This window comes from Narcine bancroftii, chromosome 2, assembly GCF_036971445.1.
Source record: "Narcine bancroftii isolate sNarBan1 chromosome 2, sNarBan1.hap1, whole genome shotgun sequence".
NCBI classification, from domain to species: domain Eukaryota; kingdom Metazoa; phylum Chordata; class Chondrichthyes; order Torpediniformes; family Narcinidae; genus Narcine; species Narcine bancroftii.
In genome coordinates this window covers 28,267,479-28,292,273 of record NC_091470.1, presented here as the reverse complement: position 1 = coordinate 28,292,273, position 24,795 = coordinate 28,267,479, and the positions used below count along the sequence as shown (strand labels likewise).

Here is a 24,795-nt window from a genome sequence, read left to right as displayed (position 1 = left end):
GCCACAAACGAGCCTGCAGCTGTCGTGGACTTTTACCCCCTCCATAAATCTTCGTCCGCGAAGCCAAGCCAAAGAATCTAGGCCAGCTATACAAATTAAATTATCAGCCATTAATGAAGAAATTACAAGATGACTTAGAACGTTGGAAAGATTAACCACTAACACTGATAGGAAAGGTAAATTGCATTAAAATGAATATCTTCCCAAGGATACAATCGTTACCAATTCCTTAACAGAGAAATTCTTCAAGGAGCTAAAGAAAATAATAAGGAAATTCTTATGGAAAGGGGGGAAACTGAGGATAGCGCTAGATAAATTAACAGAATGGTACAAACAAGTGGGCTTACAGCTATCAAACTTTAAGAATTATTATAGAGCAGCACAATTAAGATATCTATCAGATTTTTATCAAACAAGGGAAAAATCAGATTGGACCAGATTTTTCTTTTTTTTTCTTTCGGCTTGGCTTCGCAGACGAAGATTCATGGAGGGGGTAAAAGTCCACGTCAGCTTCAGGCTCGTTTGTGGCTGACAAGTCCGATGCGGGACAGGCAGACACGGTTGCAGCGGTTGCAGGAGAAAATTGGTTGGTTGGGGTTGGGTGTTGGGTTTTTCCTCCTTTGCCTTTTGTCAGTGATGTGGGCTCTGCGGTCTTCTTCAAAGGAGGGTGCTGCCTGCCGAACTGTGAGGCGCCAAGATACACGGTTTGAGGCGATATCAGCCCACTGGCGGTGGTCAATGTGGCAGGCACCAAGAGATTTCTTTAGGCAGTCCTTGTACCTTTTCTTTGGTGCACCTCTGTCACGGTGGCCAGTGGAGAGCTTGCCATATAACACGATCTTGGGAAGGCGATGGTCCTCCATTCTGGAGATGTGACCCACCCAGCGCAGCTGGATCTTCAGCAGCATGGACTCGATGCTGTCGACCTCTGCCATCTCGAGTACTACGATGTTAGGGATGAAAGCGCTCCAGTGAATGTTGAGGATGGAGTGGAGACAATGCTGGTGGAAGCGTTCTAGGAGCCGTAGGTGATGCCGGTAGAGGACCCATGATTCGGAGCCGAACAGGAGTGGGGGTATGACAACGGCTCTGTATATGCTTATCTTTGTGAGGTTTTTCAGTTGGTTGTTTTTCCAGACTCTTTTGTGTAGTCTTTCATTTCATCAGATGCAAGGATCGACAACGAGATAGACAACAACAGGACCAGATTAGAGCTAGATAGAATAGGGGAGATGGTACCAGAACATATATTTTGTAAGTGGGATGAAAACCTGGTGCAACATAGAAGTTCACCAGTACTGCACCATCTGCTCAACATTTGGAAGAAGATTCACGTAGAAAGGAAAAAAACAAATTACCAACTACCAAAATTATTACTGATGCAAAATTAACTAATCCCTTTCACAATAGATAACCTTTCCTTTAGAGAATGGGAGAGAAAAGGGATCAAAGGAATAGAAAATTGTTTTTTTGGGAAATAATTTATTATCTTTTGAACAAATGAAGTACAAATATGGTATAACAATGTTTGCATACCACCAACTGAAAACCTACTTGAAGGACAAATTGGGAAGCAGGCTGAGTTACCAGAAGGAAGCAGCTTTGAATATGTGATTACAGACATAATGATAAACGATTTATAACAAACATGTACATCAAGCTGCAAGAGAAAGAGAATGAGGAAATAAGCTGTAACCCCAAACAAAAGTGGGAACAAGATCTAAACATAAAGATAAAAAATGAAAAATGGGAAAAGCTATGCTCCGGAACTATGAGAAATACAATAAATATGAGGTTACACATGATACAATATAATTGGTTACACAGGCTATATACCACACCCCAAAAGTTAAATAAATGGGACCCCACAGTATCAGATAAATATTTTCGCTGTAAGAAGGAAACGGGAACAACAGTACATGCAATTTAGGCATGTTAAAAAGTGGAAAAGTTTTGGGAAGATCTAAATCAAGTATTAAATAAAATCACAAAAAGCAACAAACCAAAAAATCCAGAGATCTTTCTTTTAAGTAAGATAAAAAGTAAAGAATTAGGCCTCAATTTGGATGAAGCATAAAAAAGATTTATTATTTTAGCCTTAGCTGTAGGAAAAAAAATGTATAATGTCAACCTGGAAATCAGAAGAGAGTACAGCAATGGTACATAGAAATGAATAAATGTATTCCATTGGAAAAAATAACATATAATTTAAAAAATAAAGTCACATTATTTGAACAAATTTGGGAACCGTACATGGAACACAACAGAGAGGGCCTACCGCGGACCTCCACCCCCTAAAATGACAGAATGAGAAGAAGACGAAATGAACTGACCCAGTGTTTAAAAGTAGATGACACAATATTCTTGTTTATTTTCATTGTGTGATGGCATTGTTTAATGGGCTTAATGTATCGTATATGTTGAACGTTTAGTGGGTAGAGAAGGAGGGAGGGAAGGGAAGGGGGGAAAAGGGGAGAAAATGACACTGTGTATATTCAAGAGGGAAATGTTTGTGTGTATTTTGGTTAATATGGTTTATAGTGTGAAATATAACAAAAGTTTAAATGAGACAAAATTACTAAGATCTAAATGGATGACAGTAATATGACCACAGACCATTCTAAAATAAATGATGCCTCCAGGGAATGTTATTCTAGGCTCTATACCTCTTGAGTGTATTAATGATAACATTTTAATGAATTTTTTTGACCGCTTAAATATTCCCCCACTTTCTCTGAATAATCATTTAAGTTTGGAAGAACCTATTTCACAAGATGAAATTATTTTTGCTACCTCTTCATTACAGTCAGTTAAAACTCCAGGATTGGATGGGTATCCTGCAGAGTTTTTCAAATTATTTTCTAAATTCCTTGTACCCCAATTAAGTTCAGTGTTAACTAATTCATTTAGACAGTGTAATTTTCCACTATCTTTTAATGAAGCTTATGTATCCCTATAGTGAAAAAGGGAAATGATCCAGCCAATTTATTTATTGAATGCTGATATGAAAATCTTGGCTAATGTTTTGGAAGATCATACTGGTTTTATTAAAAGTCATTATTCTTATTTTAATATATGTAATTTATTGGATATTTTTTGTTCACCTCCCACTGCAGTCCCAGAATGTGTTCTCTCATCAGATGCAGAAAAAGCATTTGACTGGGTGGAGTGAGATTATCTATTTATTATATTGGAAAAATTTAATTTTATTACATGGATTAAATTATTATATTCATGTCCTACTGCTTCAATTCTTACTAACTTACAACAATCAAAATCTTTCACTCTCCAACAGGGTGCCCTTTAAGTCCATTTCTTTTTTGATTTGGCCTTAAAGCCTCTTACAATTGAATTTTGCAAGTGCAGAGATGTTTCAGGGATCAATAGGAAGGGAATTGAACATAAAGTGTCCCTTCATGCAGATGACCTTTTGCTTTTCATATCCAAACCCTGATCGCTCTTTACTTTCCATACTTTCTCAATTTAGCTGGTTTTCAGGATGTAAGTTAAATCTGCATAAGAGTGAACATTTTCCTTTAAATTCTCCTGTACTAATGTATTCTAATTTTCCTTTTAAGATTGTGAAAGATCATTTTACTTATCTTGGGAATTACAATTATGAAAAATCATAAACATCTTCATAGGTAAATTTTCTCTGCTTTACTTTAGCAAGTGAAACTGTCTTTAACAAAATGGACTCTTTGATTGGTCATATTAATGCTATTAAAATGAACATTCTACCTAGATTTTTGAATCTCTTTCAGACTATATCAATTTTTATTCCTAAATCGTTCTTTGACTCACTCGATTTGCTTATATTGTCTTACAAATGGCAATGAAAACACCCTAGTTTAAATAGAGCTCATCTTCAAAAGACTGAAAGGAACAGTGATTTGTAGCTTCCTAATTTCAGATTTTATTATTGGGCAGTCAATATGCGTAACCTTATGTTCTTGTTACAATTTCATAATCGAGTTTATGTCCTGCTTGGGTATAAATTGAATTAAATTCCACCAAAATTGTTTCTATCTTAACATTTCTTGGGCCCTCGCTTTCTTTATTTTCATATAAATTAGTTGACAATCTGGTGGTTAAATACAGTTGGAGAATATTGGTGCAGTGTAGAGCTTGTCGAAAGAATCAAAGACTTGTTGATCCAAACCAAGGCTTTTATTATCAAAAGACAGGAGCTCTTCACAGGTGGCCAACCAGTCCGGAATGATCCGACCTGGCTAGGGACACAACCCTTTAAGGCCCAGACAATAGGCGTGGCTTAGCTCTCAGCCAATCACTGTAAGCACAGTCTAGATACTGTAACTATATACACTATGTACATTGGTGATAGATCTGTATTATCACATGCAGTTTAGAAGATATTTTGTATTTGAGCACTTCTTTTGCAAGCCCCATTATGTCCAATCATCTTTTTCAGCCTTCCTTGCAGGATTCTGCTTTTAAAAATTGGCATAGATTGGGTATTAAATGATTTAAGGGCCATTTATTTGATAATAGTTTTTATCCTTTGAACAATTGGTTGGAAAATTCAACTTAGTAAATGCTTTTTTTTTTCAGTTATTTACAAATCAGGCACTTTATTCAATCTCAGATCCCCAATTTTCCTGGAGTTCCTCAGGTGAATATTCTTGATACTTTTTTTGGATTACAACCTTTCAATAAAGGGTTAATATATGTTATTTATGATAAATTGACTGGTCTAAGGCATGCCCTTTAGTTCAAATTAAGAATGACTGGGAACAGGATTTGAACCCTTTGCTGTCCAATGTGGTTTGGGACACTATTTGCAAATTGATTAGCACTACTTCTCTGTGTGCTCACCACTGTCTGTTGTAATTCAAAGTGGTTCATGGGGCCCACATGTCCAAACTCAAATTATCTAATTTTTACTCAGATATATATCCTCTTTGTGGTAAATGCAAAATTGGTGATACTTCTCTAATTCATATGCTCTGGACTGCCCCAGTTTGGAAACATATTGGAGAGATGTTTTTCAAACATTATCAGTGATTCTCAATTTAAAATTAGAACCAAATCCCTTAGTTGCTCGGTTTGGAACTCTTGGAGAAGATGAGGTTTAACTAACTTCCATCAAAATGTCGCACTTCTCCCTTACCTCGTTGTTGGCCTGACATGCTACTTTGGTTAAATGGAAAGATAATATCCCACCTATTAATGCACAATGGCTAAGGGACATAATGTCCTGTTTAAATATGGAAAAAAATGATATATGATTCAAACATTAGATTCCAAATGTTATGGGGCCTGTTCATGGACTATTACCATAATCTCTAGGTTCAGTGTCAATAGAGAATTTTGGCACTGTGTTGTCCCACATCAGACTGAGATACTTCATTTCATTAACATTAACTTTAAACCTTGTTTACAGTCAGGGGTTTGGAAAATTTAAATTTATTAAATCTATTATGTCCATTCTTTAATATTATGACTGTACATTGGGAATTCATATGTGATTATACTTGCAGTGCTTTTCTTTGTCTTTTTTTCAGTAGGTCATTCCATAATTGTACTGTACAAACTTTTTATTACTGAAAACAAATAAAATTATTTTTAAAAGAAATACTGAGAACAGAACATTACAGAAAAGTACAGGACCTTGGGGCGGCGATTTTGTGCTGACTCACACAATCCTACTCAGCAATCTAAACTTTCCCTTTCTCATATACATAACCCTCTGTATTCCATTTGACTGTCAAAGAATATTTTAAATGTCCCTATTGTACCAGACTCCACCACCACCCCAGTAATGCTTTCCAGGCACCCACAACCCTGGATGTAAAAAATGACATCTCCCCAAAGATTTCTTTCCCTCACCTTTTCAGATATCCTCTGGTATTTGCTACTGTCATCCAGGGAAAAGGAATTGAATGTCCACCATGCCACTCATAATCTTGTAGATCTTTATTAAGTCACCTCTGTTTCTTGTTTTGTCCAGAGAGAAATGTCCATCTCTGTTAATCTTGCTTCATAAAACATATTCTCCAATCCGGGAAACATCCACCTAAACTTCCTCTGCAGCCTTTCCATATACTTCCTGCAATGATTCATCAAAACTCCACACGATATTCCAAATGTGGTCTAACCAGAGTTTTATAGAGAAGCAGCATTACCTCATGACTCTTGAAATCAATCCCCCTACTGATGAAGCTCAGCTTTCCAGAAGCCTTCTTAACTACCCTATCAACCTGTTTAGCAACCTTGAGAGATCTATAGATTTGGAAACCAAGGTCTCTGTTCTTCCACACTGTTAAGAATCCATTGGCCATTGACTATATACAATGCATCACTTCCAACTTAGTTGGATTGAACTCCATTTGCCACTTTTCTGCCCAAATCTGCATCCTATCTATATCCTCCAACATCCATATTATCTGCAAACTAACTGATCCATCCCTTTACTTCTTTGTCCAGGTCATTTATAAAAATCAAAAAGAGCTGTGGTCCAAGTACCGATCCCTGTGAAACTCCACTAAATCACTGACTTCCAGGGAGAATAGTTTCCATGTACTCTGCTTTAAGCAGGCAAATCAATTCTGAATATAAACAGTGAAACCTGAAAGTTTGAAAACACTGTGATTGTTGTAAAAATACAGAAATGCTGGAGGAACAGGTCTTGGCATGTCCATAGGAGGTAAATATATAAAAGCAATGATTCAGCACTTTTTCAAGGCTCAGGCCTGAAATTTTAGTTCTATATCGTTACCTCCTATGGATATTGCGAGACCTGTCGCTTCTCTAAATTCTTGTAAATTTGTTCCCTAAGAATGCTCTCTAAGTTTACCCACCTGAGATTTCTCAGCAAGAATAATTGTGATGCTTAAGCTCTTTTTAATTTTTGTACAAATAATTTGACGAACATCAATTGCCATGCAATAGATAATTGAAGAATGTGACATTGTATTTCCCTGTCATTTTCATGTTAAGAAGTCGTGAGATTAATAATTCCTTTTGAATTTACACCTGGCTACAAGTCATCCTGGGACAGAGGACTAAAAGAACTGGAGTTATCTAGCAGAGTGGTTCAACTTTCCAATACATTATCTGGATCGACTTGCTCTTTCTCCATTGTGTGGCTCAACAGATACTGTGGCTTCCACTTCTAAGATTAAAATGAACTCAGTGAAGATATTTCCTTCTCCCACTTTTATTACCTGCATTAAAGACAGTTTGTTGTATCTCAATTTATCAAGTCCAAAAATCCAATTTACTTTCAACTCATTGCATTGCTTGCAGAGTTCTAAGTCATTGGCAATTTTAAGGCTATGCAGCTTCCACTGGAGATTTATCCTCGACTGGTTAGAAAATAAACATCCAGAATATCATACTGCAGGCTGTAAATTGTGGTCCAATCCACAATTCAGTTTCATGGTGATGATTTTCCTAATCAGGATATGTGAAAAACCATTAGCGGAAGAAGTAATTGTTCCATTTCATTCATGAATATCTTCAACTGATGTGGAAACATAATTAACTATTTTCCCTCTTTCTTTGTATCAGCCCTTCTCTTACACTGTTTAATGAGATGAGTTAATATCTGTTCAATAAACGTACTCCTTCATCCAAATAAGATAAGCAAGTGGGCAAAATACAAACAACATTTTTATTTGAATGCTTTCAACCTTAAGTAACTTGCCTATTAAATATTAAATTCTGAGCACAGTATAAGAATTACCTGCAATCAGTGAACTTGGAGGAATGAGAAGTGAGATTGGACTGTGAACCAAAGAACTTTTCTGAAATTACACACACATTACATGCACTTAGAATTAGAAGGTGGCTAAGTTAGGTTAAGTAAGTTAATAGTGATAAGTTAAAGTTTAATTCTATTTTCATGTTTAAAGTTAATTAAAAGCAAATTTTGTTTAAGTAACCATCTGATGCTGCTGGGTTTATGGGTCCTTTGGGCTCATAACAGTGGAAAGAAAAAGATGGAAAACCACTGTTTTAATCGTACCTAATTGACTCGTTATAAGCACTGTTTATATAACTCCAAAAAAAATAGGCCAATCCCAATGTTTCTCAAGCAAAATATTTCAATAACAGTTGGGTCTAGATCAGTGATTCTCAACTTTTCCTTCCCACTGACACGCCACTTTAAGCCATCCCTTACTAAACACAGAGCACTGATGGCATAGGGACTACTTAAAGTGGTATGTGAGCAGAAAGGAAAAGGTTGAGAACCGCTGTTCTAGTCTTTCCAAAGAAATATATCGAACACTTTCAAAATGTTGGTTAATTCGACAAAGTAAAAAACTTTTACCTTCAGGCCTTTAGTCTTAATCATGTATAGAGCACAATATGATCTCTTTACTAGATGAATAGACTGTATGCTTTTCCAGTGTAGAGGAATTCCACTTTCTGTTCATATGTACTCCAGGATTGCTGCTTATTTAGTTACAAGTGAGAAGCCAAATATACTAGTGAGAAGATGGTGCCATTACTGATAATATTATATTGTACCTCAATGAATGAGAATGAGAAAAGGTTACCACTCAGGAAGGTTCTTGTCAATTTTCAGAGAGAGATTTTTTGTTCCAGGACATCCACACTGATGTACTTCCATCAATCACCTCAATGTCTTGCTGATGAATCTTTCCCCCTCAGAGTTCTTCCAATGATAACCTCTTTCTTTCAGGTCACCACAGAGTTCCTTTTTGTTTCTCTTATTCCAAATGAAACATTAGACAGACAGTCCTCTCCTCTTGCATGAACCACAAGGGCTTTGACCAGGCCGTCTTACAAATGGGCATTCCATAAGCTTGCCAGCTTGTCCTATTCCAGTCCCACCTGCTGTCTGCTGGCTGCAACACTGTACAAGTGATCTCTCTCTCTCTCTCTCTCTCTCTCTCTCTCTCTCTCTCTCTGAGAGGAAACCTGCTTGCAAAACCACATGACCTTTTTAGAACAGCTAGCTCTCTTCCAGACAGAAAGCAGCTCCAACAAGATCTTTCATCTGTTGCCTTTTGTAAACAACAATTCATGAGTGAAGTCACTTGAGCACTCTTCAAAGCTCCTGCAAAAGCTGTGAGGCCCTGATATGTCTAACATGAGGCAGTGCTCCAGTATTTTAAATAAGATCTGTTTTAAATTATTTGTATGTAACCTACTCTAACAAACCTTTCCCAATTTATCTCCCAAAAACCTATCTATATAGTCTGTCACACTACCCATGTACCACCTTAAGCAATGCCTTACTGATCACAGAGCCCCTATGGCATAGGGAATTCTTAAAATAGTATGTGTGTGGGAAGAAAAATGTTGAAAATCACTGGTCTAGAAAGAGGTCGGTAATAAAAGTGAACAAATCTCCTGCACCTATTACAGGGATACAAATAAAATATTTACTTTTGAGAGCACTGCCTTCTTCCAATCATTACCTCTGATCCATCCCATTCTCTATCTATAGCTTTAACCTTTTGTTAGTAACCATGACAGGTACCTGTCAAGAATCTAAGTTCTGAAAATACCCTCCCAATCTTTCCACTTCTCTCTCTTCTTTCACGGTATTCCTCAAAACCTGTTCCTTGACTTACCTTTTGTTCCTTTGTGCGTCCTTTGATGCTTGGGTCAAAGTTTGTTTGACTGTGCCCCTTTGAAACATCTCACAGCATTTCATTGAAATGCAGATCTGAATGCAAACTGTTGCTTTAAGAAAAGGACACTTTGAATGAAGGAAGCTGAAGAGAAACTCTGGCTGGAACTAAACTCAAGAAGAAAGTGCTGCATGAAAGAGTTGTTTTTTATTTGAAATTTATTTATAGTATATCCATACATTCATTTCAAATTGACTTAGTATAATATTACATAATAGATACTAAATAATTTTCAAATTTTCACCCACCCCCACCTCCCCTAACCCCTTAGGAAACCACCTTGTGGTAGTTAATTCCCAAAAACCCAAATGGGTGTGGTATAAACCACAAGTGGCATATGACTTTCGGGAGCAGGAGTACCACCCCCTCCGCCCCACCAGGCAGACAAAATACACGTATAAAGCGAAAAATCATCATTTCTTATATCCATAAAACCCCGGTCCATCAATTTAACCAATCTTATTCATAAACTCTTTTTTTTTGAAAATCCAAACTTGATATTAAATTTTGCACCCTTTCCACCCTCTCAACACTGAGTTAAACATTGTTTACAATCAATAAAAGTTTTTTTTTATTTTTTTTCAAGTCTTCCTGAATTTCATCCACTGAATTAAAACACCTCTGAACATCCCAGTTCAACGCCAAATCTTCCATTCTTCTCAGTCTCAAGTTGAATTTGTAGCTTACTTTCAAAAAAAGTTTTTTTCAAATCTTTTAAAATTTTCTTGAACATAATTCCTTCGGTCTTGATCTTCTAAAGCATCAATGTTATTCATAAGTTCTTTCTTCTGTGTTTCCCAATTTAATACCAAATTTTCCACTTTGTCAATCTTCTCAATGTTAAGTTGAAATTATTGTTTATTTTCAAGAAAAACTTATTCAAAATTTCTAACTCTTCTTGGACATTGCTCCTTCAACTTTAATTTTATAAATCATCAATCTTGTTCATAGTTTCTTTCTACTGAATTTCCAAATTTAAAAATAAAGTTTCCGTTTTTTCCAATTTTCTCAATATTAAACTGATCTTGTTGTTTAGTTTAAAAAAAACCTTTTCAAAACTATTAAAATCTGTTTGCAATGTATGCATACTCACAGATAATAAATTCACTCTTCCAATATTCCATCCAAAAAAAAAATCACTGATAAACCTTATTGCAGGTCAAGGAGTTCCATATATATGTTTATCTTCAGAAAATATTTCAAATATTTCAAATCAACATTCGTCGCCATCTTTCAAAAAGGAGTCCGAAATCAACTTTAATAAGTTCTGTCACCAACTCCGGCTCTGTCTGGGCAAATAGGTCAAATTTCTTCCAAAGTCAAAGAATATAATTTTGTTCTGTATTTATAGATAATAAATTCATCCTTCCGATATTCCATTAAAAAAAAATCACTAATAAACTTTAATGTTATCTGGATTTTTAAAACTCACGGGCAACCAATGCCAATTACTGCAATTTATCTTCATAAAACATTTCAAATCAATATTTATCACCATCTTTCAGAGGGGTGTCCAAGGCCAGCTTATCCGACAGTCCAATTAATGAGCTCCGTTCTTAAGAAAATTCCAGCCTTGACTCCGTGGTTCTGTCTGGGCAAGTAGGCCGAGTTTCTTCCAAAGTCGGAGAGTGTAGTTTTGTTCTGTATTTGAACTCTATTTTCCTTAATCTTTGTTGCCATTTTAAACTAAAAACAATTGATAAACAAAACAAAGACTTTTAACAGAAAATAAATATTCTTAAAACGGGTATTTATATAACTGCCTGGGGGAGACCGGGAATGCACGTCCGCTCCCTACGCCATCTTGCCACGCCCCCCTGCATGAAAGACTTTTGATATGTTGAATAGATAAGATTGATTACAACCAAATAAAATTGTTGCCAACAAAATGTTCAATCAAACCTTGCCACCTGTCAAGGAAAACTTTGGAATTGGCATTGGCTCTAATATCAAAAACTTATTGACTTGGTACCTTGATAAGGAAATAAGCCTTCTGTTGCATATTTTGGTTATTCGATGAATGTTAATATACTATTGTAATTGCAATCTTCTTATCAATGGAAATAATGCTTCTGATAATCCTTCAAATCTCAGGTTAAATTGCAACAGGAATTCAGTACTAACCCTCGGATTGTTTGATGGAATCTGCAACTAAAAAATATTACAGCATTTGCTTGCTGAGAACCTTGATGAAGTCTCGATGTTTTATTTATTTTTCACACATAGCATTGCAGTGAATTTTATTTATTTCCTAGTTAGGATCATTCCAGTTGGCCCTGCCATAGCGACATATCTTGTAATTGATATTCCTTGCAACCCTACCAATTTATGTCAACTTGGATGTACACCATTCTGTGCTCAGGCATGCCAACGTCTTGTTGACTGTCAGCTACATTTACATGCAGCTCCATTCTGCATCAAGCCTTGCACTGTTGACTGACTTTCCAAGAAGATCATAAAGCCAATTGTCATCGGCAACAGTATGTTTCTTTTTGATAGATTTCAAATCATTTTGTTGTGCTCTGGAATTTTGCACCCATCTGTGATTATACACAAGTGAACGATCTGCAAGTTCAGTCCAAAAAAAAATCGAAGAGCTCAATGTTTCATTCCCATACATTCCTCTATTTCTGAAAGTCTAAGATTACGTGATTTATTAGCAGTCAACTAATAATTATGCAAAGGGCTGTATATGGTACAATGTTTAATGTAAACCCAAGAGGGGAATAAAAATAAGCATCTTTTCATATTGTGGAAACTCAATATGCACACTAAACAAAACTCAATACTTTGTTCACCTTTGATATAATTAATTGGAGAAGATTATGCTCCTGGTCTGTGGCAAAAGAGTTCTGCTGGTGGCAGATCTTTACTCCCATGGTATCCCTCTGTTTTGCACTGTAATGAAACTCTGTGGACTGAAATGAAGGCATAGATACGTTTTATGTTGAAGACTTCAATCTTTCTATCCTCACGGCTACATAGAGTCTATCGTGAAACATCAACGTTTGCATTTATTGGATAAATTTATGAGTCGGTATTGCCAGTGCAAACCTCACCAGGCAGCAGCACGGATCAGCAATTCAGGTTTTCATTTCTCTTGCACAATAGTTGGAGGTCAGGGTCTCCCAGCAACAGAGCCACATAAAATAACTTCTGCACAATCAAAACCAGGATATCCTTGATTCTTATATTTCTCAACTTACTTACAAGAGCACATCACAATGCTCTGATTTGGAATTTCAATGTCTCTAGGAATACAAAGTCCTTTTCAGAGCACCTCTCTCACAAAAGACATCTTGTCAAACCACCAGGTTGGCAATATAAGTGCACATCAAATTGCACTGACTAACTGAGAGCATCTTCATTTTTCAGACATGAATCACAAACCAGGCAGGTTAAGGACCCTGGAAATGAGGGAATACAAGCACAGAAGAAAGTCAATAAACTCATCAAAGCTGCAGCAAAACAAAACCTACTGTACTTTTAGTAGCAGTGATGCTTCTTTTATTACAATAAAGAATCTTGGGTTATTTTTAAGCAACTACGTCCACTCGGACCGGATCATGTCCATGCGACTCCCCCTTCAAACAAGCGTCGCATCACCCTCATCAGTGTCTATGCTCCAATCCTCCAGGCGGAACCAGCAGAAAAGGACAAGTTCTACACTGACCTGCGCAACCTCATTCAACGCACCCCTACAACCGACAAGGTTGTCATCCTTGGCGACTTCAACGCTCGCGCGGCAAAGACTCAGAAACCTGGCCAGGAATCCTGGGCAAGCATGGTGTCGGCAAGTGCAATGACAACGGGTGCCTCCTGTTGGAGCTCTGCGCAGAAGAGGGACAACCTGAAGACTACATGGATGCATCCCCGATCCAAACACTGGCACCTCCTGGACTATGTCCTGGTGCGAGAAAGAGACAAACGAGATGTGCTCCACACCAGGGTCATGCCCAGCGTGGAATGCCACACTGACCACGGGCTGGTTCGCTGCAAGCTCAACCTTCACTTCAAGCCAAAGCCTAGGAACAGGAAAGCCCCCAGAAAGAGGTTCAATGTTGGAAACCTGCAGTGAGACGAAGTGAGAGGAAACTTCCAGGCAAACCACAAAGCAAAGCTCGATGATGCAATCTGCCTCACGGACTCGTCCCCTGAAACACTCTGGGTTCAGCTGAAGACTACCATGCTGCAATCCACCAAAGAGGTACCGGGCTTCTCCTCCAGGAAAAACAAGGACTGGTTCGACGATAACAGCCAGGAAATCCAGGAGCTGCTAGCAAAGAAGCGAGCTGCCCACCAGGCTCACCTTACAAAGCCGTCCTGTCCAGAGAAGAAACAAGCCTTCCGTCGCGCATGCAGCCATCTTCAGCGCAAACACCGGGAGATCCAAAATGAGTGGTGGACGAGCCTCGCCAAGCGAACCCAGCTCAGCGCGGACATTGGCGACTTCAGGGGTTTCTACGAGACTCTAAAGACTTTGTACGGCCCCTCACCCCAAGTCCAAAGCCCGCTGCGCAGCTCAGATGGCAAAATCCTCCTCAGCGACAAGATCTCCATCCTCAACTGATGGTCAGAAAACTTCCAATCTCTTTTCAGTGCCATCCGCTCAGTCCAAGATTCCGCCCTGCTCCAGCTCCCTCAACAGCCCCTAAGGCTAGAGCTGGATGAGGTCCTCACCCAGGATGAGACATATAAGGCAATTGAACAACTGAAAAGAGGCAAAGCAGCAGGTATGGATGGAATCCCCCCAGAGGTCTGGAAGGCTGGTGGCAAAACTCTGCATGTCAAACTGCATGAGTTTTTCAAGCTTTGTTGGGACCAAGGAAAACTGCCTCAGGACCTTCGTGATGCCGTCATCATCATCACCCTGTACAAAAACAAAGGCGAGAAATCAGACTGCTCAAACTACAGGGGAATCACGCTGCTCTCCATTACAGGCAAAATCTTCGCTAGGATTCTCCTAAATAGAATAATACCTAGTGTCGCCGAGAATATTCTCCCAGAATCACAGTGCGGCTTTCGCGCAAACAGAGGAACTACTGACATGGTCTTTACCCTCAGACAGCTCCAAGAAAAGTGCAGAGAACAAAACAAAGGACTCTACAGCACCTTTGTTGACCTCACCAAAGCCTTCGACACCGTGAGCAGGAAAGGGCTTTGGCAAATACTAGAGCGCATCGGATGCCCCCCAAAGTTCCTCAACATGATTATCCAACTGCACGAAAACCAACAAGGTCGGGTCAGATACAGCAATGAGCTCTCTGAACCCTTCTCCATTAACAATGGCGTGAAGCAAGGATGTGTTCTCGCACCAACCCTCTTTTCAATCTTCTTCAGCATGATGCTGAACCAAGCCATGAAAGACCTCAACAATGAAGATGCTGTTTACATCCGGTACCGCACGGATGGCATCTCTTCAATCTGAGGCGCCTGCAAGCTCACACCAAGACACAAGAGAACCTTGTCCGTGAACTACTCTTTGCAGACGATGCCGCTTTAGTTGTCCATTCAGACCCAGCTCTTCAGTGCTTGACGTCCTGTTTTGCGGAAACTGCCAAAATGTTTGGCCTGGAAGTCAGCCTGAAGAAAACTGAGGTCCTCCATCAGCCAGCTCCCACCATGACTACCAGCCCCCCCACATCTCCATTGGGCACACAAAACTCAAAACGGTCAAGCAGTTTATCTATCTCGGCTGCACCATTTCATCAGATGCAAGGATCGACAACGAGATAGACAACAGACTCGCCAAGGCAAATAGCGCCTTTGGAAGACTACACAAAAGTGTCTGGAAAAACAACCAACTGAAAAACCTCACAAAGATAAGCGTATACAGAGCCATTGTCATAGCCACAGTCTTGTTCGGCTCCGAATCATGGGTCCTCTACCGGCATCACCTACGACTCCTAGAACGCTTCCACCAGCGTTGTCTCCGCTCCATCCTCAACATTCATTGGAGCGCCTTCATCCCTACCGTCGAAGTACTCGAGATGGCAGAGGCCGACAGCATCGAGTCCACGCTGCTGAAGATCCAGCTGCGTTGGGTGGGTCACATCTCCAGAATGGAGGACCATCGCCTTCCCAAGTTCATGTTATATGGCGAGCTCTCCACTGGCCACCGTGACAGAGGTGCACCAAAGAAGAGGTACAAGGACTGCCTAAAGAAATCTCTTGGTGCCTGCCACATTGACCACCACCAGTGGGCTGATATCGCCTCAAACCGTGCATCCTGGCACCTCACAGTTTGGCGGGCAGCAACCTCCTTTGAAGAAGATCACAGAGCCCACCTCACTGACAAAAGACAAAGGAGGAAATACCCAACACCCAACCCCAACCAACCAATTTTCCCCTGCAACCATTGCAACCGTGTCTGCCTGTCCCGCATCGGACTTGTCAGCCACAAACGAGCCTGCAGCTGACGTGGACATTTACCCCCTCCATAAATCTTCATCCACGAAGCCAAGCCAAAGACGAAGAAGATTTATTAACTAAGCAAACAGCATAAGAACAGAACACATAAAACAGGTCCTCATGTGGAGGTATCCATTTTTAATCTACCCAAGATGCATCAGCATTCCCAAGAGGCAACATTCCTCAGATGCCACACACTCTGTCTCTGACTCCTCCTGGTGGTAGCACGCTATCACTACATCCCCTTTCCTTGAGATGTTTAATTTAACATGGCAACACTAATAAACTATTTTTTTTCAATTTAAAGTTCAACTCAAACTTAACACGAATATCAGCAATAGGCTTCTGAGGGGTTCTGGGTTTAGGCGGGAAACCAAGGTTATATACAGGACCCCAGGGGAGGGGCAAGGAAGTGGGACCATTGGTTAGTACAGCACATTTCTAGTGAATCCCAGTTCACTACATGCCATCATTCAGTTGAGTTCCTGCTTGAACATTTCTTTTAGTAGTGCTGGAATCTGCCTCGGGGCATGCACTACTGGCTGTGCATCCTCCTTTAACTGGATCTTATAGGTGAATGGTAGAACTCAAATCCCTTGAAGATGTCAGTAAATTCATCCAATAGTTTCTCTTCGCTGTTCAGTGCATGGTCACTATTAATGTAAAAGACCCTCTTGACTAAGTTTAAGTTTTCACATGCTTTGTCAGGAAGCAGTGAATAATGTCCATTTTGGACTAATGTGAAACTGAGGTGGTGATCTTTATATTTACTTTTCACTGTGAGTTTACATTTTGATGCTCTGTCCATTGTGCACTCTGAGCAGTACAGGATTTGCATGGATGTACAGCTTTATCTTCATTGCCCTGATGTTATGCTCAAAGATCAAATTGACTTTTTCCTCTGTGTCTAACTTGAAAGGAATATTTGTTCCATTTGTATGACACAGTTCATTTATCCTGCTTGACACTGTTCACTTCCATGCCCACAAAAAATGTATCTCTGAGAGCAGTTTCTTCTATGGTGTGTACACTTTCACTTCTGTTTTGTTTCCCTTTGGGAAAAAACAACATTGATCTGCATAGTGTTTCTGTCCATTGCACTTATTATAGCCTTTTCCATAAGCTGGGCATTACTTTGATGCATCTTTAATGCCACGTCAATTACAACTGAATGTCTCTCCATCTTTTTGTTGTTTGTTGTGTGTCTCCAGATACTATGGTTATGACTATGCCTTCGTTTTCATAGGCTTTTAAACTATCACTGAATGTTTTTACAGGCTGCAGAGCTAATTCACTTGTGTGGCACATCTTCACACCTCCAGCTAAGGTAAGCTCTGACTCTTGCAGCAAACTCTCTCTTATGTTTTTGCTTTCTTATCATTAATTCTGAACACAATTTTGTCACAGGTTATTGAACCTTGCAACGATCCAAAATTACATGTTCTTACTTTTAATTTTAAGTCTGTTAAAAAGTATCAAAGATCTTTCCCTGCAGTTGCATACATGAGCAAAACACAGACCTCTAGACAGTTTTATTTTTGACAGTGCTGTCAAATTTGCTCTGTTCTTGTGCCTCAACAAAATTAAATGTGTTGAAAACCTTAAGCTTTTGGTCCCACCACAGTATGTAATATTTCTTTTGTTATCTTCTGTGTATCTGGTTTGCTATTAATTCCAATCTCTTGCAGGTACAGCATAAATCTTTGTTTAAACAGCTTCCACTAGTGGTTGACATTTCCAGTCCATTTTACAGTGACAGTAGTTTTTTAAACTCTCCATATTTTCCCTGCTGCTATTGACATGCACACTATGTACACTATATTGTTTCTTTCACTCCTGTTCACACTTCTGGTGTTTAGTCAACTCTTGGCTATTTCTTCCAGTCCTAGTACCATGCACACTCCTGGTACCATGTGATTTCTTTTATTGCAATAAAGAAACTTGTTCTTTTTAAACAACTAGATTTATTAACTAAGCAGATATCACTAAGAACAGAACACACACAGGCAGTACTGGTCTTGTATCAAAGTTTGGACAAATATTTGTTCAATTATCTCTTAAAAATGCCCTCTTTTCATTTTTCAGTTATCTGAAAATAACCTGCAGAAACAAGTACATACAGTAAAATTCCTGTAATCTAGAATTCAACCAACTGGCAAAAAAAAAGGCAGAAACCAAATAGATAAAATATACAAAAGTTTGATAATTGTCCCCCCTAGTGGTTAGTTCTCCAATCACGCAGCACACAAACTCAAGCAACCACAACATTCACTTATCCGGCATCTACCAATCCCCACAGGTGCCGGGATATTAGCGGATTTACTGTATTTGAGTTTTAAGCCTTTCTCTCTGTGACCAGGTGCAGCTAAGCAGGAAATTAACTCTGCTTATTCATTCAATAAAATTTCCTCTTTGCCTTCCCTAATGTTGTGAAAATACTCCCAGTAGCTCAAACCACTCCTGAAAACCATAATTTATGGGTGATATATGCTCTCAGTAGGTTAAATATATTTCTAGTATGCTACTCCCGAGACTCACTGTTGCCAAAGAATATTTTGTATTTATGTACATATTTTATGGTCATACATATAAAACCCAAAATGGGTTGACTTTTGTTGGCCCATAATGGCATGGAATATTCAGACCCAGAATCTTTCTGTTCTTCCATTAAAATCAACATCTTTAGTGTGCAACATACCTCATCAACCCCTCCCCTCAAAGCCCACTGCCAACCAATATATTAAACAGTATATTCCACCTGTCTACCCCTCCTATTAGCTTCTCTAAATCTTTCTGAAGTCTGACCTCAGAGACTTGAGCCCTTAAAATTTCAGCTGGAACCCAGTGAAGTACAGAGAACGTATTGTATTATTAGAGTTGATCTTAGATGGTGGAAAATAAAATCCTTTGAACTATTCGAAGAAGAAGAAATATGCCCAGATATCCTGACCACACAGCTGCTTGTGGAAGCTTTCCATGTGTAAGTTGTTTCTTTTTCAGTTGCATAGCGACTGCATTACCAACATATTTTATTAGCCACAAATCATTAAGGGGATAAGCTTTAGGTGGTGCATAAATGTTGGTCTTTTGTTAAAAAATATAGTAATACTCCCACAGTTGATTAAGATAAATACTTTGTCTCACATCCATTTTATGTCCAAGGAATAAGTAGAAAAGAAATCAGTTTACTACAGTGGTTGTCAAACTTTTTCTTTCCACTCACTTACCACTTTAAGTAATCCCTATGCCATCGGTGCTCTGTGATTAGTAAGGGATTGCTTAAGGTGGTATGTGAGTGGGAAGGGAAGGCTGAGAATCACTGCTCTAGACCCAATGTTACTGAAATATTTTGCTTGAGAACAATTGTCATTGGCTCATTTCCTTTAGAGTTCTGAAACCATGCACATAAGGAGTCAATGAGGTACGATTAAAACAGTGGTTTACAAACTTTTTCTTTCCACCAACCTAGCACCTTAAGCAATCCCTTACTAATCACAGAGCACCAATGGTATAGGGACTACTTAAAGTGGTATTTGAGTGGAAAGAAAAAGGTTGAGAACTACTGGTTTACTAGAATGCATCCATTATGAAGTCTAGATTATTCCATATTTTTAAACCCTAATCACAATTTTTCATCTGAAAATGTTGATGTTCTTTCCTGTCAGTTGCTGGAGGGGTTTTGATGTTAGAAATATGGATGGAATCAATGAACTTTAATTGTAAAATGCATCATGTACCCATGATTATGCAAAAGAGAAATTTATCAAAGATTTAAGGCCCTTGGGTTCAACAATGTTGAGTTGTTAATTAGTCACATCCATCAACGATAACAAGAGACGTTTCTTTTATATTATTTTCAGTGCTGATTGTTCTCAATGAAAGTTGTTGATTGATCTCAATGGAAGCCTTCAATCCCATGAACTGGGGAGCAGCACAAAATCTGAGATGTCTCCACCAAGAGATGAGAATGGGATGAATGATTTGCCTTATGAATTTCTCTGTGTAAAAACTGTAAAAAGGTTCTTTCACTTTGTTTATGTGGGTCGATTAGGATACAAATCCCACAGAGACATTGTGAGTGTTTGAACTCTGTCTCCAGTTCCCAAAAGTGAATAGGTAAATTCAGAATATCTTTAATAGACCAACGCATTGATTAAAATTCTCTAAAATATGCACATCATTGAAGTAAGGCATGATTTCAAACCTTTGATATTTGTACATGATTTAAAGGCAAAATAATTTAAAATTACTCCTAAATCTTAAGTGCTGCTCCATGGAATTGAAATATATAATTATCACTTCCACTTTCATACAGTGGCTGAAGTCCAAATTGTCTGTCTTTTTTCTAACATGTGTATTTCAATTCTGCAACTCAGTCTTCAATTACCTTCCATTTGACTTTTGAATTTCATGAATTATTAACAAAGTTGGGAACTTGCCCGTAGTTAAGTAGTCCGTGATGTCCGATCGCACTTGGGACAATAAAAATGCAATGCCTCTGCTGCTTGCAAATGCTTTTTAAAACCATTAATCCATCATGTTTGAAAAATATTGAATGGTTTATTCATAAAGTTGCACTACTTAAATGTCACCATGTGATCTTTAAAGTTTTGATGCTTGAAGAAGCAAAAAGGATGGCTTCCAAGGATGGCTTGGAAATATTCTTGTCATTCTTTGGTGCAGACATGAAGCAAATGCTCAGATGGTTGGACACACTTAAAAACACCTCATAATATTGTGATGAGGAGATTGCTGTGGGGGGGGGGGTGGCTGGGAGCTGCAAAATTATTGAACACTGAACAAATATAATTGTGGTATGCAAAATGAAGAAGAGAACAGGTGGAGTGGATGGTATTAAATTTTTCCTCACATTCGGAGGTGTCATGAAGTTGAGGGCATAGATTTTGGGGAAGGGAAAGAAGTTTAGAAGAGATAGGAAGAAGGATATTTTCACCCAGAGGTTGATGGAATCTGGAAAGTTTTGACTGAATGGATAGTGAATTTGAGAACTTTTACAACATTTAAAAAGCAGGGGCACTTGAATTGGAAGGGCATGGAATGTTGTGGACCAGTTGCTGATCAGTGGGATTGGAGATAATAGACAATGAGGACATGTTGTGCCAAAGGGTCTGCTTCTGTGTGGCATGACTGTTAGTCTCATTATATAACATGTTAGTGTTCCCTAGTGATCTTATTGCATTTGACCTATGGTGAAAACAGTATGAGAAACACCATGGAAAATTGTGAACAACACTTCAGAAGTAAATGGAGGGTCAACCTTCCAATAGGTAACATCTCTGGTTATCAGCAGAGAGATAATGGCATGAATATACCAGTCTGTAAGGACTGTACATCTTGTAATATATTGGAAAATAACATTGGACAATGAAGATTTTGCTTCCTGTAAATATTTGGATGTATTCTGTGGTTTGGGGCTGCAGATCACGAACATTTCCTTAAATTTTTATTTCGTATACCATCTTTTAGAAATTACCCATTTTTGTGACTTCCTCTCATATATTTATGTCTACTTCAAGCATGCAAAACCATGAAATCCAACATGTCATTGAAAATTCATTTTTTTGCATTCACACTTGGACGTCTTCCGCTGTTTTTGGTGCAGACAGTGGCGAATATAGCGAAAGTTTTCACCAGGACATTGAGACCATGGAATCACGGAATCAGGATAACTGGAATCCATCAATGCTGGTCAACTATTGTTTGAAACTGACGCAAGAGGCATCAGATGCTGACTGCAAAGGAAAATAAGTGGCAGAACATTTTTTAGGTCACTTGAACTAATGTAATGTGTTAGCATCATTATGCAATTAAATATTACCTCATGGCTCTTGAAATTAATTCCCTGACTAATGACCAACATGCTATCAAGTTTGCAGATGACATGATCGTTGTTATTCTCATCAGTGACAACATTGAGTCGCGCTACAGAGGTAGAAATTCTCGTGAAATGTTGTGAGAATGACAACCTATCTCAACATGGACATCAAAGGAGATGATTGTTGAAAGTGGTGCACCACGCCATTAGGTTCCCAATCATATTACACGCAATGTCAAGCAATTGGAAAATTCCATCCAGTATCTATCAATCCCCATAGGTGCCAGATAACAGGGGTTTTGCTGCATTTGTTTAATAATATTTAGTTATTTTAATATATATATATATACATATATATATATATATATATATGCCTGCTGCATATGTTTCATTTCACTGTATGTGTGCTCTGTCTGAATGTGTGTTTGCATGCGTTTTCACTGTTGAACGGAGAATGCTGTTTCGTCGGATTGTACTTATGCAATCGAACGATAATAAACTTCAACTTGAGCACACTCTGCCTTCGTGTTTAACCTTCCAAACTGGATTATTATGATCTCTTCCCATATTCCACCACTCTCGTGCACATGGGAGGCAATTGACAGTATCCAATTAACCCACCAACCCACATGTCTTAGGATGTGGAAGGAAATCAGAGCACCCAGAGGAAACCCACATGGTCACAGGGGGATTTTGCAAACTCTACCCAGATGAGACCCAAAGTCAAGACTAAATGTGAGACAATTACTGTCCTAACTGTTCCTCCCTTGTTTCATTTAATCCAGTGGTTTTTAAATGTTTTCTTTCCACTCAGATACGATTAAAGTAATACCTACGCCATCGGTGCTCTGTGATTAGTAAGGGATTGCTTAAGGTGGTACGTGGATGGAAAGAAAAAGTTTGAAAACCATTGTACCTAATTGACTCATTTTGTGCATGGCTTCAGAACTCCAAAGGAAATGGACCAACGAGAATTTTTCTCAAGCAAAAATATTGTGTCTAGAACAATGGTTCTCAACCTTTTTTTTCCACACTCACATACCACCTTAAGCAATCCCTTACTAATTACCGAGCCCTTATGGCATAGGGATTGCTTAAGATGGGTTGTGGGTGGAAAGAAAAGTTTGAAAGCCACTGATTTAATCCATAATTTTCAGTTCAGTAGTTTACAATGGCACACATGCAAAAAATGTCAAGTTAATCTGTTCATCTCCACTGATGAGTGCTTTATCTGTCATCCTGGTATTGGGAAATATGTGGAGAGAAACAATGAAAATACTCTTAATCTGATATTTCAGAAATGTTGTAAAGCATCATGAGGCACATTGGTTTTTTTTTGTGCTTGTAGCTGAACATAATAAGAAGAGTACTTTATACTCAATAATTGATCAAGGATGTGCAATTTTCTAATCCTCAAAAACTTGCTTTATCACAATAATGTCATTCATCAAAAAGTCGCTTCAAAGTGTACAGTCATCTTGTCTAAACTGTTGGTTAAATGCCCTCAACTTTTGAGGAAATATTAATGGAACTCGAGAATTGGTGAACAACTTCCTTTTTTAAAATAAAAGAGCAAGTGAATTTGCTTATTTGATGCACAATCCTATTTTAAGTTCTACTTTTGAGAGTGCATTTAAAGGTTAAGAAGTTACTCAAGCCATTTCTACATTGACACTGAATAACAGTAATTATTGTTGTTTGTTTAATTTAGTAATTTATTTTATATAAAGATTGTTGATTTGTGTCCTGCTCTTTTATTCCAAGAAGATGAATGTTCGTTATATTCCAAGCTGAGGTAAATAGATTTTAGATTATGGGAGATTCCAGGAATATGGGGAAGAGGTAGGAAGTTGGAACTGAAGCCAATATCAGATGAATTCTGAAAGGTCCAGTCCAGAAAAGTTAACTGATCATTTCTACCGATGGATTCTGTCTCACCTTTTGAATTCCTTCAGCGATTCTTGGCTTAAGATTCCAGCATCTGCAGCTTTTGTGTTTTTGAGCCCTGATCTTATTGAATGATTGAACAGACTCCAAGGCCTGCTTCTATTTATTATGCCTGTTTTTGACATCGAGAAGTGCCTTTTCACTCCCATATCAATGCCTGTAGAAGAATGGCTAAGAATACCTACATTAACGGGGCAGAATGCATGAGTAGCTGTAAAGGCACCAAGAGGCAGTTTGTGCTGTACATTTACAGAAATTGTCTGACAGCGTAGTCACGCACCATGTGCTCTGAGAGAAACAATGTCCAATACAATGGATGACCAATAAAAATATAGAAAGTGAGAAAGAGAGGGGGGGGGGGGGAGAGAGAGAGAGAGAGAGAGAGAGAGAGAGGGAAAACATAAAAAGCTCACCTGAGGCATTTCTCTGTTCATTGCTCTGTATTCATAACATAAATTCTTTATGTCTGTCTTTTATCCTGAAAGCTTTTAAAATACAAACACAAAAAAAAAATTAAGGTCAATATGGAGTTAGTATGATTCAAATCAGAGTAGCAGTGAGAAAGGGTGACTTGCTAGGTAACCACCTGATCTAGGTTGGTCACCCACTGATAAAGCACTACAATCAAGGAAGGGTGGCTTGCTAGGTAACCACCTGATCTAGGTTGGTCACCCACTGATAAAACACTATGATCAAGGAAGAGTGACTTGTTAAGTCATTTGAAGTCAGAATCAAAGTGCTGGAGGAACTCAATGGATTCAGCTGCCTCTGTGTGGTGGGGGGGGGGGGGTGGGGGAAGGAATTGTCGATGTAAGGTGTGGACTTTCCCCACCACCCTGCCCAACAGAAGTTGCCCAATCAGCACCTGCAAACTGACTCTGGAGGCTTTCTTGAACAGCATTGCACCCCCCAGAGGATCTCCAATCAACTGACACGATACTAAACAGCAGTCTCCAATATTTGGATACTTCA

General features: G+C 38.6%; 1 long non-coding RNA gene across 2 annotated transcripts in view; it reads right to left on the bottom strand.

The window, feature by feature from the left end:
- Positions 1-24,795, bottom strand: part of LOC138752278 (uncharacterized) — a 119,846-nt gene that overhangs the window by 4,008 nt on the left and 91,043 nt on the right. For both annotated transcript variants that reach the window (XR_011350474.1, XR_011350473.1), the window contains exon 3: positions 24,237-24,308. This is a non-coding gene — a long non-coding RNA (uncharacterized lncRNA). The remainder of the gene's footprint in view (positions 1-24,236; positions 24,309-24,795) is intronic.